Consider the following 17,368-nt stretch of genomic DNA (forward strand, 5'->3'; position numbering starts at 1 on the left):
ATAAAGTACTTTTAATAATTGAATCATTTGAAGTGTTCACATAGGCCTACTTAAAAGAAAAAAAATATGAAAACAGTATGTGAGGAAAAATTACCCACAGTAATTAAATTCCTACATTTTTACATTGCCCTCTACTGAAATTAAAACATCACTCAAGAATGATAAGGAGGCATTATTAGGAGTTAAATTTTGAAAAGCAAAATTTCACTTCCTGTTCATTTTTTTCTTTTGTGTGAAAGAGAGTACTATGGAATGAATGCATTGCTTATGTCCAAATAGATGTCTGAAACAAGGCCTATTCTTGGTTTATATCCCATTGAGAGAATCATGGCCCCATTTTCTCTTTCACATTGTTTAATATTTGGCTACAGTCACTCTTTGGCAGTAGGTACAGTGTTTGATAATTCTTCTGTGTTGCATAAACATTTTTACTTCAAAGAGATTGCCTGTCCATATCCCACTGGAATTATTTCAAGCCAGATGTCTAATTCTGTCCAACATCTTTAATGTTTTCAAAATCACCTTGGGTGTTGTTAATGGAATATCATTAGGTGTAATTTGAAACTTTTTAATGGGCAGTACATGCAGCCAGTCCACTTGTGCAACATGTGCTCTTGCTTCTGAAGCCCCTGAGGGATTTTCTTTTGTATACCATTCTCCTAACATCTTATTTTCTTCTCCAGTTGACTTAATTATGTAATCTTGGTAAATATTATCTTTCCCTTTGACAAATACTTACTAAAACTATTTTAGAATCCAAACATTGCACAAAATGCTGGGTTAAGCTATGATGCCTTTATCACAGAAGCTATGGTCTGGTTGGGAGGAAAGGGGACAAGGTAGAAATAAATTCTGGTACAAAAGAGGCTAAGGACAATGGGCATGGAAGCCCAGATCTGGGAGCTCTTCGTATTGCTGGGTGGGTAAAGGAACATTTTGATTAAGGCCTTGGTTTCCCAGAAGCACTGGAAAATAACCCCAAGAAAGAGGACATACTTAAGCAAAGATACATAGGATATTGTCAGTTCCAAAAGCAGAAAGTAATGCTACATCAGCTGAAGGAAATTTGGGAGAGAACAATGTGTGCTATGCTGAGATAGCTGGCTTTACCTTACAGAGCAAGGAAACCATTAAAATTTTAAAACAGGGTGTAGTATGGTCAAAGATACTAAAATATGTCAAATACTTTTATATTTGACAAAGATAAATCTGAAGATCACATGTATGACATACAATAGACATTGTATGGGAAATAAATGTAAGTTAGGAAGTACTTTCATCTCTACACAATGGGGGTCAAACTAGCAGTAGAAATGGAGAGAAGAGAAATAATTCAAGAAGAGAATATTTAGGAGCTCTTTCAGGTCAAGATCTAACACATCACCACTAGAAGGGCTCAGTAAATACCACTTGAATGAAAGAACAAAAAAATAATGCATTAAACATGCATTTCAAATCTAAAATTGCCCAACTTTAAAAATGAGGGATCATATCTTATGTTTATATATGTATATTTTTCACCTCTTTTCTCTAATGAGTATTGAAAGCAGGAATATGTCAAACTACATACCAAGTATTCATATTTGTAGATTAATGACAGATTGGTGTGTCTCCTGTTTTAGAATGCATATTGTACTGGGGAGATGTCCCTCAGGATCATGTTGTACAGCCTGATTAACAATGGGCATAGGCTTTAACTCCTCTTTCACTGACACGCCCAAATTGGGGACAAATCCCCAAACATTCCAATTTGGGGACATTCCAAGAACATTTTTGCATTACCAGTTCAGGACATAATGGAAACAGGAAACTGGCTCCATTCCACAGCTACTCCATGTTACCAAACAAGATGATATCAAAAAATGAGTAAACTAGAACTCCTAGGAATCCTAAGAGTGTGAATGAAAGAGTTAGAATTCACTCACATCACCAATCACCTCTACCTTGCTCTCCTTCAGTTGAGATTGCTTTCTGATAGTTTTGTTCTCCTTCTGACTGAATATTTAGGAAACTTCTAACAGATGAAAAGCCTTCTGTTTTTTCTGGGTTTTTTTTTCAAGTAATAGGGTGAGGAATTGCTCTGATTATTTTCTATTTTGAGGCACTGTGGACAGGGCTCCTATCTCAAGATTGGTCTCTTCTGCCAGTATGGTGACATGGAGTTTCACTAATGGTTGGCATTGATGATGGAAGAGCATGGATTGGCTAATTCTGTGGTTCTGTGTTGTTTCATAAGACCTTTAATTTTGCCCCCTACTATTTTTTTCCTAACACTACCATATTTCTAAGGGGCACCTCTTCTCTTAATGCTCTGAGGGCTGTCACTTGCTATGCCACTTTTCTTCTTTTTACACCCTTAGACTTTCTCTTTGTGGGGTTTTTTCCCCTGAGATTTATCTATGTTCTCATCTTTTAATTTCTCTTCACTACCTGTGCTCTATTTAGACTCTTCTTTCTTTGCACTTACCTCTGTATTTCATAATCCTGCAGCCCTGAAGAGAGTTCCCGCAGTAACTGCTGGCATTTTGGGTTTATTTCTCTCCTCACAGGTAGCTTGACATTCACAGTGTTCTCTAATTCTAATTAATACTGATGACATTATATTTTTTCATGATTGTCTCTTTAAGCTTTTCCATATGCATGTATTCACTTAAATTTTATGCTTGAAACATTAGTGCATATTAAATTTATTCTGCTTTTTCACTTGACCTTATGTCTGTTGTCCCATTTTTCCATAAACTTTGTACTGCCTTTTAAAGTTTTAAAACTTTCAAAATACAGTTTTCTATTTGCATAAGTAATTCTGCCTTAGAAGCCTAACAAAATGCAAAAAAATAACAATGAAACTGGAAAAAAGTAATTCCATCTGCTGGAGGCAAACACCAATAACATTTAAATTTTTCCCTTCCAGATTGCTTTTCTACACATACTGGCAGAGAGGATAATGCACCTATAATTTGGCATCCTGCTTTTTTTCACTTATCTGTGTTTCATAATCATTTTCCTATGTAATTTAAATTATTCATAAATGTACTTTTCAATGTCTTCCTTATTCCACCATATGGACATTCTCCTAATGTTGAATGCAATTGTCATTATTAACAAAAATTCTACAATGAACATTTTTGTGCACAAATTTGCATCCATATTTCTGATCATTCTCTTAAAATATATTTCTAGAAGGAGAGTATAAACCTACAACATCATCATTACTGAATACTAAATTTTGATTTGTTCTTAATTGCTTGAAGCCTGACTTTAGGTGTTCTCTTTTAATGGTGGAAATGGTAGGTATACTTTTGCAGTATGTACATACCTGGAATTGCTTATTCTTGCCTTCATATGTGATAAGTAAGTTTCATCCTATCAATTATTTGCCCACAAATTTTTTTATTCCCATGCTCTACAGATACTTTTCCATTAGCATCTGTCACTTAAAAATGCAGAGACTCAGAGGAGCCTGTTTTACTCTCTTGTAGACTATGTATTTTCCCTGACTGGAATTTTTACCCATTAGTAACTCACAAATTTATTATCTCCAGTCCAAGGGATTCCTTTGAACACTGAGGACATATAGGGAATAGTTAACTTACAATTTCTGCTCTGATACCTCAAAGACATCTCCCTATTAACATGGATCTCAAACTTAACCAACCTCAAAAACAGTACTCTTGGTCTCCTTCCCCACTGTGCAGGAACAGTGAGCACCTCACTCCAGCACCCACACCTGACCAATCATCCAGCAGCTTACAACCAAAACCTGGATCCTCAGTTTCTTACTTTTCCTCATTTCCCGCATCCCATATCTCAATACATATGTGAATTGTCCCATCAAAGCATAACCTAAACATGTTCACATCTCTCCATTTCCGCTGCTAACACACTGGTCTATCATATCTCACTAGAACACTTCAGTAACTCCTTTAAAGTTCTCCTCTATATCCCCTGATACTCCATTCTTCCACAGAAGCAAGGTGATCTTTTGTTCAAAAGTCAGTCTTATGTTTGTCAATCCTGATCTTCACAATCTGCGATGGCTTCCAACAGTCATGACAGTAGTAATGACAATTACATCCCAAATCCTCATCCTGCTTTACAGGGCCCTAGATAACTTGCCTCTGTTTTGCTCACTGATCTATGATATTCTTCTTTCACTTACTTAGTACTGAGTCAAAATATACATATTTTGTTTCAGTCCCTGGAATATATCAGCTTGTTCCAATCTTAGGACTTTTTTCATCAGCCACTGTTTCTTTCCAGAATGTTCCTGAATATTCCCGTCCCTGACTTCTTTCTGTTAATTATTCTTGCACAGAATTATTCCTGCCTTGATTCAAAGGCTTCCTTCTCAGAGGGGCCTTTCCTGATCATGCAACTTTAAGTGACTTCCAGTCACTCACTTGTATTGTGCTCATCATAGCACTTATTAATACTGATGATTTATTTATTGTCTTACCTTTTCATGTGTTTTCTGTCCCCCTTGTAATAAAAGCCAAAACACTTCCATAATCCTTACTTCAGTATCTCTAGAATTTAGAATAGCATTCTATAAATAAATTTAAATACAGCAATGAATATTTTATCTATATTGCAATGCTGTTATGTTCACAGAATTTATCTAAGTATGTCTCCTGACCTCGGCATTTCTTAACTGTTCCATCAACATTTCATCTCCTTGACTTTTTCCTCTTTATTTTTCAGGGACAGTTTTGTCTTCTGTGATGTCCCTGTCTGTAATGTCAATTTTAATCTTTCCTACCCCCTATGCAGATGGTAATCTTGCAAGTCCATTCTCAGTCTCCCTTCCTCTTAGTATTTCCTTTTCTCACCCCTCTCCCTTTTCTCCTTGTCTTATAGAGTTTAATTCCAGCTTGGTATCTCAACACTTAATGTGTCATCCAGAATATCAATTATTTTTAACTACTGATTGGTACTGTTCACCTACCAAAAAAGCATTATATTTTTAGATCTTTAGAATAATGTTAGCTTTTTATATAATATTTTTGTAGGCTTCACGATGTATGTGTGACTGTTATTTATTCTTAAATTAGAGTGAGATTTAGTTAGACTCGGTGTTTGCCCCCACCAGAGAAGTGGATTGTTCTTTGCTCTGAGTTTATTAGTTGGGTAACAGGTTGGCATGCACAATCCCTTGCCCAGTTCTCACTCACAAGATTTCCCTAGTGTAGATCTACTGACCTAAGCTCTGAACTGATGATGAAGAGGAAAAACTAAACTTCCCTGTATGTAGAGTATTGCGACCAGAGCTCTTTCTCTTTCCATCTCCAATATCTGATTGTGAGGATTATGCTTTCCACGATGCAATGCATCACTGACCCTAACCCTTTCCCGACTCTCTGCCCGGTCATTGATAGATAGTAAAATGTAATTGTACAAAGAAACTGCTTGCTTTAGAGTATATTGTATTCTAGCTGCCTCAAAGGGTAGCACTCTCCTAGCATGACGGCTGCTCATATTTCTTGCATGTAAAGACCTTTATTTATGCTGAAAGAAAAAAGACAAAAGATAGAGGGGGAATAAAAACTGCCCTTAATAATTTCAGATAAGGACCACTGATCATGCACTCCAATCAAGGTTTTCCCCACCCCCATATTTAGGGGAAAATCCTCCTCATTTTGGTAACAGGTTGCCTCTTTGTCCTAATTTTCAGTGTTGTGGGTTTAAATTGTTTGTTTGTTTGCTTCCATATGTATTTTAATAGGAAACTGAAGGAAGCTACTGTGGGGGCTGTCAGTCTGAGGAAGTTTTAAACATGAAGCCCTCCAGCTATTTCTTAGACAAAATAACATTGCCAATAATTTGCATTTGGATGGTGCTTTGCTCTGATGTAGGCTGCACATTTAATCAAGAAAAAATATCTTCTCCAGCAAAGAAATATCTGTCTTATCAGAGAAAGGGGATTTACCAATTGCTAAAACTAAAATAAATCTAGAATAGCCCAGGACCTAAAATCAAATAACGTTGACAAATTAATTTTGAACTCCCCAAAACATCTTCTAGATTTGCCTTTGAGGCTCCTTCACTACTAATATTTATGACATGAATAGCTCCTAGGAGAAAAATGTGTATTTGAGGAGTCCAGCTCTAGGCAAAAGCCACATATGTGATTCTTTAGGCCTGGCCATAGGCAATTACAAGGCTTTGCCTGGCAGACCATATGGGGGAAAGCTGCCTCCTCATATCCAACTTGGGGCACAGCCAGCACATTACAGTTTTCTAGAGGGAGTTTCAGTCAAGGACCACATTAAGTATGTTTTCCCACATGTCTCACATTCCAGCTCAGTTTGCTAAGATGCAGGTCATGATGCATTCATGTGTGTTGAAATGACAAGTGGTGTGTTTCCACCAGCATTTATGTAATGCATTAGAACACAAAAGAATAGGATTGGTTGAAATTGAAATTACCATAGTATATCACAATTAGTAAGACTACATACTATTTGGGAGTCAATTAGATTATTTATCCTATCTATGCATGCATAGTGCCATCATGTATGTACTGTGCACGAGCACATTCTCTGTAGTGATGTATGAGTTCCTTGTAATGATGTAGGATACATTTCCTACTGTAGATTAACAATTATGAGCATTTGAAAATAATGCTCTAGGGACCATGTGACCAAGAGAGGGAAGAAGCATTCTCCTAGATGCTATTAGCAATTTAAGGCTGCTTCATTCACCTCTTGGAAAAAAAATCTCCCCCTCTGTCAAAGCACACATAGGTTTCTAATGATGTCCAAACACTTTACCCATATTCATAAAGGACTTTAGCACTACACAACTTCTGCCCACACTCCAAATCATTCTGGGGAACATCTAACAAATGCTCCTTAGCACCTTCAACTTTTATGATTTTAACCTGTAGTATTTATCTGGCCTTTCTCAAGATCGTGTTTGTCACCATTTTTGCATCCTAGTTTTCTTCAGTTTCTTTCATCCTCTAACGTGATCTCTTATTTTTGAGCTCTCTCACTCTCTTGGTCTCACACATACTCTTCTGTTCTCTAGTGCTTCAATTCCCCCTCTTCTCTAAGTTACCATTGGCCTCTAACTTCCCTTCCTTTCTTCACCAGACTGGACTCCACTGCCATCGGCTCCATCTATCTTCTGTCATTACCATCAACACCCGCATCTTTCTGTCCATTTGCTTCATCTTCCTAGAAATGCCTAAACCCTTTCCCATTCCTCTTGTGACTGAACTGGTGAGTATTGCTAAACCAAATAAAAAAGAAAAACCATAACTGTGTTAACAGGAATCACTAAAATTAAAGCATATCCCATCTAAGCAGTGACCTCATCCCTGAACTGTAATCCTATCATCCATCCCTAATCAGATCCTTCACTTTGGCAAAGGATGATCTAGAGACTTCTATTCTCGAAACAACTCTGGTTGACTAGTAGTGGCTTCCTGGGTGGACTATGTAGAAGAAAACTGTAAAGCTGCAATGGGGCTCATTTGAAAAAACGGCTGTGACTGTACAGTGGTGTCAATCATGTGTAAAAGAAGACAATGATGGCCTGTGTTCATAGTTTTCCTTTTACTGCATTAACAGTGATTTCAAAGTTGCATTTCAAGCCTATAATCCTACCCTTGACCCATTCACTTAAGAGAAGGATTATTTTCTTTAAGACACAAACCATCAGCTTGAGCTCTGTCAATTTCCTACTTAGTAATTCAATGTGTTTAAAACCAATGCATATATTTCCTACTTGATGGGAAAATTCTCCCCACCTGAACATATTATATCCTCTGTTCTCAGCCCCAACTTCTCCTGATTCTTAAGGAAGTTAGAGCCCTTTTGAAATAATCCCTTTCTTTCTCAAATAACCCTTAGTTCACTCTATTTTTCTTCTTTATTGTCTTTCTGCATCAGATAATCATGCTCAAGTTTACTATATCCAATAAAAATATTCCATCTACCTGTATCACCTTTTAATTACCACATGACATCTTTCCCTTCAAAGTCTAAGTTACTTTCAACCCTCCATTAGTATACCTCTCATTTAGATCATCAAATGATTTTGAAGTTGTCAACGCCAGGCAACTTCTTTTCAGTTCTCATTATCCTTGACATAGCTCAGAAATTTGATACAGGCACCCATGCAACTCCTTCTTCAGACCTGCTGCTTCCCAGGATTCTCTACTTCCCTTGTTCTGTGTGTTCTTTCCACACTTCTGGTAACACTATGAGTGCATTTTCAGGTTCCTTTTTCATTCTTCTTATCTAAGAATTAAAATAATTAGATATTCCAAAGGATCTATTTTCAGGCTTTACCTCTACATCAAATGGCAACTATAGGTATTTTCAGCCATGTTCCTGGAGCCTAAAATGCATATTTCCAGTCCAGATGACTCTCCTGAGCTTCAGACTCATGAATACAGGAGCATACTAAACAGTTCTATTATTTTGAACAATAGGGAATTTTTGTTATTTGACTCATTTGAGCTAAGTATGCCAATTTAACATTAACATTTAATATTTGGAATTAAACATTTCAAAACCTAGGTGTTATATAGGCACCTCACATTAGGCAACAACAATAAAAATCTCATAATCTTTCTTTCTCCAACTCTTTGTCCTTATTCTGTATCTTGGTGAATATCACTATATACATTTACTTTCCAAGCCAATACCCAATAATATACCTTAAAATACTTCCTTTCCTTTACTAACAATATTCAATTAATTGCTAAATTCTGACCATTTTCCTCCTAAATATTTCTTATTTACATTTTCTCTTCTCCATGTCTAAGGCACATCTTTATTTCAGACTCTTAGAATTGCCTACAAATATCTTGTTTCTAGCTAAGATCTTTTGTTTTTGGTCATGTTCAATGCTTTCTTTTCATGGGTGTGTTGGTAATTTTTCTAAACCTGATTCTGTAAGTACACTATACAAAAATTGTCTAGAATCCCCCCTCTGTTTACAGATCAAATCTAAATTCCTTTGTTTGGCATGTAAAAATTTTTGCATTTGATCCCTGTGAATACTTTAAACTTACCTACTACTCCTCTTGATACATAAAAGGGGAAGCTGAGGAACAGACAGAAAAAAGAATTTCTAAAAAGGAGAGGATGATAAAGAGAGCTGTGTGACAACTCCAAACAAAACTGCTCAAATACTAGGGGTACCAGAAAGAGAAGAGAGAGACAAAGGAGTAGAAGGTCTCTTTGAAGAAATAATTGCTGAAAACTTCTCCAAACTGGGGAAGGAAATAGATAGGTCCTAGAACCACAGACAACCCCTAACAAAGGAACCCCAGGAAGACAAGACCAAGATATGTAGTAATTAAAATGGCAAAGATTTCAAGATAAAGAGAGAGTATTAAAAGCAGCAAGAGAGAGGCAGACAGTTACCTATAAGGGAAACTGCATAAGGCTATCAGCAGATTTCTCAGCAGAAACTTTAGGCCAAAAGAGAATGGCATGAAATATTTAATATACTGAAACAGAAGGACCTACAACCATGGATCCTCTACTCAGTGAAGTTATCATTCAGAACTAAATGAGAGATTAAATGTTTCCCAGATATGTGAAAGTTAAAAGAATTCACCACCACTAAAGCAACCTTACAGGATCTATTAAAGGGACTTCTGTAGACGGAAATGTTTTTACACCTAAATATTTTTCATAAGTGAAAATAAGCCCACATAAAGGTACTAGACCAATAACTTACTAAGCAAGGATGAAGTTTTTTAAAATAGTAGTAAAATCAACTATACACAAAATCAGCAAAGTAATATAAAAAAATTCAGAGTTAGAAGTATAATACATAAGGTGTGGAAAAGGAATTAGAAGAAAAAAACAAGTACTTTTAGATTGTGTTAAAAATAGAGTGACCATCAACTTAATATAAACTATTCTATATTTGGAAACTATCCATGAACCTTACAGTAACCACAAATCTGAAGCCTATAATACATATACAAAAAAAATTTTTTTAATAAATCCAATCACAACACTAAAGAAAACAATCAAATAACTAGGGTATAAGAGAAAAAGAAAGAACCAGAGGGGAACTACAAAAACAACTGGAAAAAATAAAATGACAAGTTACCTGTCAGTAACTACCTTAAATGTAAATAGACTGAATCCACCAATTAGAAGACATAGGGTGGCAGAACAGATGAAGGAACAGTCCCATTGATACGCTGCTTACAAGAGACTCATTTCAGACCTAAAGACATACACAGACTGAAAGTGAAGGGATGGAAAAAGATATTTCATGTAAATAAAAGGAAGGAAAAAGCAGGAGTAGGAGAAGTTATGCCAGACAAAGTAGACTTCAAATCCAAGAAAGTAACAAGAGATAAAGGACATCATGTAATGATAAAGGGATCAGTCAAACAGGAGGACATGACAATTATAAATATCTATGCACACAACATAGGTGAACCTGAACATGTAAAATAAATACTAACAGAGCTAAAGGGAGAAATAGACTGCAACCTAATAATATTAGGGGACTTAACACCCCACTTACATCAATAGACAGATCATCCAGACAGGAAATAAATAAGGAAACAGAGGCACTGAACATCACACTAGATCAGATGGACTAAACAGACATCTATAGAACATTCCACCCAAATGCAACAGGATACATATTTTTCTCAAGTACACATGGAACCTTCTCCAGAATAGATTGCATATTGGGCCATAAAAAGAGCCTCAATAAATTCATGAAGTTTAAATTGTACCAAGCATCCTTTCAGATCACAATGGAATGAAACTACAAAAAAATTAAACAAAGAAAACAAAAAACTCACAAACACCTGGAGCCTAAACAACATGCTTCAAATAATCAATGGATCAATGAACAAATCAAAGAAGAAATCAAACAATACATGGAGACAAGGGAAAACAAAAATATAATAGTTCAAAATATGTGAGATACTGCAAAGATGGTCCTAAGAGGGAAGTATATAGCAGCACAGGCCATCTCAAGAAACAAGAACAATCCCAAATAAAAAGTCTGAACTCACAACTAAAGAAACTAGAAAAACAAATGAAACCCAAAGTTAGTAGGAGGGGCATAAAATAAATATAAGAGCAGAAATAAAATAGAGAAGAATAAAACAATAGGAAAAAATCAATGAAATCAAGAGCTGGTTATTTGTAAAGATAAGCAAAACAGACAAACCCCTAGCCAGACTCATCAAAGAAAAAGAGAGAGGGCACAAATAAATAAAATCAGAAACAGAAAAGGAATAGTCACAACTGATACCACAAAAATACTAAAAATACTGAGAATTATTAGAGAATTCTATGAAAAATTATATACCAATAAACTGAACAACTAGACGAAATGGACAAATTCTTAGAAAAGTAAAATCTTCCAAGACTGACCCAGGAAGACACAGAAAATCCAAACAGACCAATTCCAGTAATGAAATTGAATTGGTAATCAAACAGCTCCCAACAAACGAAAGTCCATCTGAAGTCTACCAAACATTTAGAGAAGCACCAATACCCATCCTTCTTAAAGTATTCCACGAAGTAGAAGAGGGATTACTTCCAAACATCCTATGAGGCCAGCATCTCTCTAAAACAGACAAAGACACTACAAAAAAGAATACTATAGACCAATATCCCTGATGAACACAGATGCAAAAATCCTCAACAAGACATTAGCAAATGGAGTTCAAGAATGTATCAAAAGGCTCATCCGTCACGACCAAGTGGAGTTTATTCCAGGGATGAAAGGGTGGCAGGCCAGTGGACAAAAACATACAGAACAACATGAGCACTTGGAAATGAATTAAGAACACTTCCGTGAACTTACTTCTTGCAGTATTTAGAGCACAAGGTGAAATCATTCATTTTTAATCACACAGTACATGTATACAGGTTTTAATGCGTGTTGATAATGATAATGTAGGGTTAAAAATGTGGGCAGTGACTTGTATCATGGAAAGATATTTAGATAAATGGTTTTGCTTTTAGAATGGGTATTCTAAAGCATTCAGTTAGAAATAGGTAAATTAATGACTGGTTCACTAGATTTAAAGGGTAACTCTCCACTCCAAATGCAGGACGGCCTCACAACTCAGTGTTGACTTAATGAAGGCGGTCAGGCGCTGGCATGCAGTTTGAGATGCCTGCATGTTACAGAGCTTCAGCTGAAAGCAGAATGTAGTTTGCTATCATGTGCCCGCAAATCATGATGGTGTGGTTTGTACTTCCACAGCAATTTGTTTGCTTTCCAATGCAAGAGAGATCCTTTCGTCATGCTTCCCGAAAAGAGACAAAAGAAAGAAAGACGGCTGCTGCTTTGTAGACAAACCAGTAAGGAGGAAGTACTGAATGGAAATCATAATAACACCGTGATGATCTCTGTGAACAAAAATCAATAGAAAGGGAATGGTTTTATAAGAAATACACAGTGTTATTATTCTGAAACCGCAGGTCATAAAGCCGAGGTATTTGAGTTTGACGCGGCACATTAGTTGAACTGCCTGGGAAACTAGGGTGGACCAGATGGTCCCGGCTATTTCTGAGCATGCATATGCCACGCCTCCCCTTTCCCCACCCATATACACACAGCAATGGGCTCCAGCTACCCTTCCTTTCAATTCCTCAATGTGTTGTAATTCCTGAACCTTTGATTCCACCTCAGGGCCTTTAACTTTGCCGTGTCTTCTGCCCTTCTGCCCGGAACATTCTACAACCGACCTTTTAGTGACTGATTCTTTCTCAGGTGTCTGCTCAAAAGTAATGTCCTATGAGAGGACTTGCCAAACACTGTATATTAAAAACCTGCTCTGCACCCATGCCAGTGTCACCTAGCCTCCTGCCTGCTTTGCGTTCACTTCAGTCTGTAGCCCTGTCTGTAGTTGTTCCTGTCTGTTCGTTTTCTGTCTCCTGCCTCAGTAGAAAGTAAGCTCTAGTTCCTATCTTGTTCAGTACTGTCTTCCCCAGACTGTAGCACTTTATTTGACATACAGTGCATGCAAAATAAATACTTGTTAAATGAACACATGAATACCTGTTGATAACTAATTTTTCTAGGGTATTCTGCCATCATTTCCCCATGAGATTGCAGATTTCTTGATGGCAGGGACAATGCTCCCTTCTCTTGTCCCCCCCTCCTTACAGAAAGCCGTACAATCTAGCTCATCCATTTAAATTGTTTCCATTGTTGATTCCTTGAACAAATTTTAACTCTTCGTTGAAGAGGCTTGCTGTTTGGAAGTGTTTATTGTTTAAGTTTTTGTTTGCTTGACTATTGGGCATCTGCATTTCTCTGAGGATGTAAGACAGATGTAAGGCATTGTTACTAACTTATTTCTCTTTTTTAAACATCCCCTGTTCCAGGAACCAAGTTACCATGTAAGAATATCTCCTACAAAACAGGAAACACTGTGAGGAAAAGACTCTTTGCTCTTCAACTGGACATAGAAACCAGGAAAAGTGGAAGAAAAAGCAAGTCAGCATTTTTAAACACAGAGCTGCAGAGTGTTCGATTGACTAACTGGTTCTTATGTTTTAGTTACTGCCTCATTAACTATAAAAGAGAAATCACATTGGGTTCAAAACAAAAGATAAACCATAGCTTTTATTCCATAAGGGAAAATCGAATTATAGCTTACAGAGTCTTTGTGAGTAATATCGATATAAAATTTGAAGAGAACTATTAAATTGCCTCACTAATGTATTAGTAATAGATTTCTTCTAGGTCAATAACTTTTGCCCCAATTTTCCTGGAGCATTCATAAGTATTCATTAGGTTCCTTTGGTAACTATGAAGTTATTACCTTTTAGTTCTGTACATTTTCTATATTCTCCATTCTTGTCTCATTTCTAAAAGTTTTTCTTAAAAAATTGCCATCTACTGCTTGAATGTGTTTGTGGGTTCACGATTAAAGCTCAAATGCCACATACATATACCCAAGAACTCAATGTCTAAATTATAGCTTGCAAAAAAAAAAATACTTGTTAGCATTTTAAACAATTTTCCCGAGCGTAAATTCACAAAAAAATCAATTTACTTTCTCTTTTTTAATCTCAGGATTAGGTCATAATTTTGAAGTACCTGGTATCTCTCTGAAACCCGTTCTTCTACTTCTTTCCTAAGTATGCATTTCATACCTATCCTTTGGAGTTGATCTTGAAAGAAAATTAATGGGCTCCTTATTCCACTATTGCAGTGTTTCAGGTAGTAAATGCATGACAGTTACTTAACCAATCCCTGGGTAGCCAACCAGTGAGTGTGGCATTAATGATTTTGGAGAAAGTTAACTAAGTACATCTATCACTTTGTCATGTGTAGTAAAAGAATGCATCAATCAGAGCATAAGAGGGAACTGTCTTTGGTTCTGTCTATGGGTACTACTGAAATCTGTTACAAAAATCAACAGAGCAGGTATGGTAAGCTGCATACATGCTGATTAAATAAAACAAATGGCAAAATAGAAGGTAGGAAGACTGGTAATATAGCTCCTAGAATAAAGCAGAGGTCAGTTTCCTGAGATAAAAAACATCATGAATTTGGCATTCCTGGGAGATTTTTCCAATATCAGTGTCTTATAAACATGATCTAAATGGTCTAATTATTAACATTTTTCAAAGTGCTATTTAACTTGATACAAGGAGAAGCAAATTGATAATCCAGTCATGGGTGTTTTGCTCTGTTATTTAATTTCAGTCCATATGGACTTGATGTGGGAGATTCTAAGTCCACTTGCACCCTAACACAAAAATCTACTGTCTTTCTTTGCAGCAGAATCTCTCCTGTGCCTTTATCTTTTTACTTCTGGAATCTATCTCAGTACATCCTGCCATCTAGAATTTCATTAGCAAAAGCAAATGAGGAGAAAAGGATTTAACAAGAAATGACAGAAAAATAAGTATTTGCTAAGTGACTGGTATGAATGAAAGAATTGAGGGAGCAAAGAGGTATAAAGGGGTCTAAGACTTCAGTCTTTTAAGGCAGGGATAGAAATTTTATAAGGAAAGATTATTACTTTTTAAATATAGCTGGAAGTTATTAGAAACCAATGATGAAGGAAGCAGTAAGTTACCTTTTTGCACAGAAGGATAAAACAATGATGCAGTTATGAGAAAATGAGAATTAAAGTCTACCTTCAAATCATTCATAAGTATATACAACCCCCACCCCCCAAAGTGAATGACATGCTCTCATGCACACCTAATAAGGCACAAACTGATACAACATTTCTGGGAAGCAATTCAAGTAATATTTGTTAAGAGCCCCAAAGTGGCAAATGTCCTTTGAGTTAATAATTCCCATTCAAGAAATCTATTTGAAGTAAATATTCTGAAATTGAGGAAGAACACTTAAAACACAGTAACAGTGTTATTTATAATAATCAAGATATGGAATCATAAGTTTTAAGTTTTCAACAACAGAGAAACTCTTTAATAAAAATGATGCGTCTATCTGAATATATTTTTTGGAGAATAATACATAGAAAATGATTCATGGTAAAATGTTGGTTTAATAAAATAAAAACTGTACATAATCCCCTGTATATTATTATTATTATTAGCACTTTATGTATAAATATACATATGATTCTTTATATTCATGTCATAGAAACATCTCAGTTTTCATTTGTTAAAGAAATCCTGAAAAATAATTGCATTATTGACTGAAATGGAAATTTCTGGGAGAAGCATAGCATGATGCTGGAGGAGGAGCTGTAGAATTTCAATGACCTGATTTCAACTTGTTCCACTAACATGGCAGAAATATTTCGTGCTTACTGAAGTTCACATGTGTCTAACCTCCCTGTGGTTTAGGCTGGGGCTATAGGAGTAGCTCTGGGTCCTTATCAAGGGACTATGAAATATGTTACTGAAATGGCAAGAAGTACCTATGTGCCTTTGCCATCTCTCTTTGCCACGGTGTTCTTCGAGATTACACATTCCAGGCAGTATAGTCATAAAATGGAGGAAGACAGTCCAATTTGAATTGTGACATGAGAAAGAAAATAGATTTTCTGTTTTAAGCCACTGAGGTTTCAGGGATTGTCTGTTCCTGGTATAACCTAACCTTTCCTGACTAATACACATTACTTAATAGCTCCTAAGAACTTGAGATAGTTTTTTCATCTTCCTAAGTCTGTATTTTCTTATTCGTAAATCTAGGCTCAAGGGTACTGAAACATATCTTATAGGGCTGCTTTAAGGATACAGTTTTAGTTACACAAGATGAATAAATCCTAGAGATCTGTACAACCCACTGCCTACAGCTAATACTGCATTATATATGTAAAATATGCTAAAAGGTTACATCTTATATGGGTGTTCTTATAACACACACAATAATAAATAAAGAACACAGAAGAAAAGTTTTGGGATGGTGGATACTTTCTTGGCATAGATTGTGGTGATAATTTCATGGGTGTATATTTATATCCAGATTCATCAAGTTGTGTACATTAAATATGTACAGCTTTTTGTATGTCAGTTACACTTCAATAAAATGGCTAAAAAATTTTAGTGAAAAAATACATAGAAAATGATTGTGCAATAGTGTTGGTTGAGTTTGAATTTCTTTCAGGCAAAATAATCAAATCTTGTATTTTACTGTCTTCTTACAGTATTTTATTTTTCCATACACATAATCCTTCACAATGGAGAGTGTGGGGAAAATCCACCCAGAATTTCTGCCTGACTTCCATAGTGGTGCCCAAATAAGGGCCCACTTACATATGAATGGATGTTTACCACAGCAGAGCCTCTGGTGGATCTGGGGCAAGGGATGGAGAAAAAACGGCCATTGTCTCCTACCCTCCATTGCTGGTAAGTTATTGGTCTGGTATCACCGGTCACCAGAGACCCGCCCATGGAGTTCCTGCCAAAAGGGGGCAGGCAGGGGAAGTAAGCATACACTGTGGCTGCAGGGGACAGACGGAGATGGCTTGCTGGTAAGGGGCCGGAGAGGAAGGACTTGGGAGCATGCCACAGGAAGCCAAGCGAGAGACTGGGCTGTGAGCAATAAAACCCTTTAACCCAACCTGCCCTTCCACTTGTCCTCCTTCAGTTTCATCAGATTCGTAGGGAACTTGCCTGGGGCAGGGAACCTCCTTACTCCTGGAGCTACAAGAGTAATCACTATATGTTCAATGATTTCTTAGAGAATCGATCAGAATATAGAAAAGGCATAAAACAGGGAAAGTCTCAGATTTGGGAGTGGACTAAAATAAGGAAAAGAGGAAAAGGGAGATAAAGAAGTAAGGATAGAATTGAAAGCAGTGTGACCTCTGAAAGCAGAGTTCAGTGAGCCTCATAATAAAATAAAAAGCAGAATTTCATGTTGGTTCAGGCTCACTTATAAATAATCATCAAATACTTTAAGTGAGTTTAGAGATATGATT

Source organism: Manis pentadactyla, chromosome 2 (genome assembly GCF_030020395.1).
Source record: "Manis pentadactyla isolate mManPen7 chromosome 2, mManPen7.hap1, whole genome shotgun sequence".
NCBI lineage: Eukaryota > Metazoa > Chordata > Mammalia > Pholidota > Manidae > Manis > Manis pentadactyla.